Below are 3,940 nucleotides of genomic sequence, written 5' to 3' on the forward strand. Positions count from 1 at the left end.
CATTTTGTCTCCACTGTACTAAGAAAAAGCATTTCCCCTACACTTGCAATAGAATAAAACAGATATTCAGGAATCCTTTCACAACGTATACATATATCTAATCATCACAATGTACTCTTTAAATATCTTACAATTATATTTGTCAGTTACACCTCAATGAAGCTGGAAAAAAAAAATAGATATTCATGCGACCCTTAGGCCTGGTGAGAGTGATAGCCATTGACCCATTGCTAAAATTCTAGGAGTTTTTGATGCTAAGGTAGAGAGGAAATGGAAAACTGGAAGGAATACTGTCTGCTTCACTGAAGACATTGGACCCCGTTGGAGCCTCCCCACTGCATTACATAAGTAGCACAGGGAGGAGGAATAGCTTCAACTGACCGTATTTGGGGGTAAAATTGAGTAACAACAAAACCATCTATTATTCACGTGAATAACCTATATCTTCAAAATTAGGGAAAATTTCACAATTCCCAGTAGAATCCATATATGGCTCCAGATTACCTCTTCCCACTTGATCATTTGTCGGAGTGGGGCAAGGGAAGTGGTGTAAAAATGGTGGCACTGATATAATTCCCGTTAGGAAATTTGCCCCGGTTTATATCCGTTTACTCTGCCAACAGAATAGGTCCCAGAGTTTTAAGTGGCTTTCATGTGAGAACAAAATAAGAGGGAGGTATGACAGTTAGATGGATAAAAAGGAGAAGGGAAAATGGTACAACTTCAAGTTTTGTTTTTCCGTCTGATGTTTGTATAGAGTGGTATGGCTAGACAAGGCCTGCAGGCTTAATGCTTTTTTTTCCCCCACTTAAACTGATGCAACATCCAAACATTTAGGTATGCCGTGGTGAGAAATATTTCTGGGAAACACACTAGCCGTATCCCCTAGAAGTAACTGGAAGAGAAATGGTACTCCAGTGTCTCTGGGGAAGTAGCAAGGGAAAGGTACGTCCCAGTGCACACACATGCCATGAGTGGTTCTCGAAGTAGTTCTTTACATGCTCCTTGAGAAAAGAAACAAACTTGTAATGCAATTGAAGCTTTTTTGTTTTATGCCGAAAACATTAGCTTTGTGTCTTCATTTTACGCAGGCAGAGATGTGGATTTAAAGGGGTAAGGGAGGCTGAAGGCAGTTAACCCTTGCAGAGGGAATCCTTTTTCCATCTGGCAGAGGAAACTTAACAAGTACAGTATGTTATGGGGGTTCCATTGTCAGTAGTGACTGATAGATCAAATAATTGATGGTTAGGGTCCAGTGAGGAAAAGAGAGGACTCTTGGAGTAGCTCCTGTTCATCTTTTGTATCCATTTTCAAGTACTCTGCAAGCTTCTCGTACCCAGGACTCTTGAGCTTAATTGGCTGGCTCGGAAAGTTGTGTTAATATATCTGAAAAGGAGGAGAAGCCTTTTGTATGGAATTATAAGTGAGCCTTTCTCTTTGTTGAGTCCAGTGCCTCTTCTAAATGGGGAGCCTCGGTATTGCGGGTGGAAGAAGTTGGATCTGCTTTGGGAGACATCAGGGGCAGTTGGTTTGGGGGCAGTAGGGCCTTATCCTGGTTTACCAATGGGCAGTTTAAACCAGACCAGTTGTTTCTGACTGGCAAGTGGACCAATAAGGGAGTTGTATGGAACAGTTGCTGCTGCAGTGACCTATCTCTTGTCTCCTCTGCTGATGTCCTAAGCCCACACTCTCAGCCCTCATTCTCCAGCCCTCTTCAGCCACCTATAGGATCATCTACTCCACCAAGAAAAATTTCTGGCAGTCACAGCCCTCCTGACCACTTCAAAACAAGTCTCTTGATCTATCCTGTCTTTCTTCTCCCAAAGGAATAAATATCCTGACTTTTTTAACATGCCAAGCACATTCTCCTCAACAGTCTCTGGAACTTTCTTCATTTGTCTCTTCTATATTTTTTTGTTCATTTCCTCCATTGAGTTTTTTCCTCATGTCTTCAAATATGTATAGAAGCCATTCCATTCCCTGTTTAAAAAACAAAAAACAAAAAATTTAAGTTGCCCTCAGTATGCTAGGTTTCTTCTTTGCCCCCTCTCCAGAATTCAGCAGCTTAAAATCTATACTGCCTCAATTTCTAAGTATTCATTTCCTGTCATACTATAATCTGGGTTCTCTCAATTTTCTACCTAGCTGCTCTCTCAAAGATCACCGGTGACCTTTGAACCGAAGTAGAAGATGTGCTCTCCAGCATTGTGCTTCACTTGACTGCTTTTATTTTGTCCTTAGCAACACAGTTTAGTACAGATTCTCACCCTGTCTTTTTGACATTTGTTTTTATTCACTCCTTTGTTGTCTCCTTTTTTCCCTATCTCATAAAGCATAAGCCTGATCACCTGCTTCTCTTCCTCAGAAAATTCATTCATCTGTATTGTATGTCTTCTACTCTAATCTAAATAAACTCCAAATTCTCTTGCTCCCTGAAGTGCTAGTTTTAATCTTCCATCATCATCCTGAGTCATTTCTCTTAAAGGCTCAAATCATGTAAAATCCGACTCATTTCCATTTTCTCTGTTCCGGTTTCTCCATTAGGATTGATGGCACCACCTTTGCTGAGCTAGGAATCGTCTTTGACTCTCCTGTTTCTCTCCCACTGTCACCAGATCCTGTTATACTTTCTACGTGTCTTTCACACTTATTCCTTCATTTGCATTCTTGTTATAACCACTCTAGAAACTTGTTAATTTGTTTTGATTTTTGCAATAATCTCAATTGTCTCTCCTTTTTTTCTCCTTCCTACTCAGTTCAGCAGGTTTACCTGCTTTTACCACCGCTTTGTGCAGCCTTAAGTAAGTTACTCTCCATTACTTATAGCACCAACTGTACGTTTTCTAACCTAGCTTTTAAGCAGCCTAAAAGTTGATCCTTTTTAACATGTGTTTTTCACAATTGATCTAGAGCAGACGTTGCACCCTGGGGAGTGACAAAAGGTAAACCTGGGAGAATTGGGAAGAGGTGGGTCAAGAACCGTACCTGAACTGAACTATTGCCTTCCAATTATGTAAGCCAATAAAATTCCTTTTTGATTATGCCTTATTGAGTTGGGTTTCTATTACTTAACTGAAAACACATTGAGATATTCCATAAACTCTTATGTAGTTAGGCAATTTTCCTTGCTATCCTGTGTACATACCTCTGCTTATTCTGCTTTCTGTACCTGGGTTGTGCTTAATATTGCTTTCTATCTATTCACATCTAAATATCTGAATATAAATATCTATATAAAATATGAATTTGTATGGGATTCATGCATGGGTTTTAGTTAGTGGACTACGTGAAATTGTATGCCAAGGTTTTAGAGGAAGAAGGCGCATGTCTTCACCAGATTCCCAAAGAACTGCACTGGCCCACTAAAGGTTAAGGTGCACTGCTTAAAGCTTAATTCAAGTGGCAGATCATCTTTTAGAGTCTCCTTTGGACTTTTCTATAACTTTCCTAGCATATATGTATCTACTTGACCTAAAATGACCAACCAAGAGCAATAAATCCTCCTACACTAACATTTAGTCTTGAAACATGTCTCCCATTAAAGGAACCAGGGCTCTTCAGAGAAATGACTAGAAATGTTCAGATGACTCGAACATCATGTCATACCAGACAGCAAGAAGTTACCAAAGACTTTAGGGTGTGTTAAAGGGACTCAGAAGCTAACATGCAGAGGCTCCCCCTGGCTGAAGACAGAACAGTATAAGCACCAATAACAACAACTACAATGGGTTGAAATGCATCAAATATGTGTTCATAATGAGAAGACTAATTGGGCACATTTGAGGGATGTTAGGAAACCAAAACATTACTTTGAAGATCAATAAATGAGGGAAAGAATATTTATCCTACTTTTTCATACAAACTATACTACTGAGAATCCAAATAGTTGAGAAAACATATCTTCATAGAAGTATTGCAACCAATCAATGCAGAAGAGAAT

Source organism: Diceros bicornis, chromosome 14 (genome assembly GCF_020826845.1).
Source record: "Diceros bicornis minor isolate mBicDic1 chromosome 14, mDicBic1.mat.cur, whole genome shotgun sequence".
Taxonomy (NCBI): Eukaryota; Metazoa; Chordata; class Mammalia; order Perissodactyla; family Rhinocerotidae; genus Diceros; species Diceros bicornis.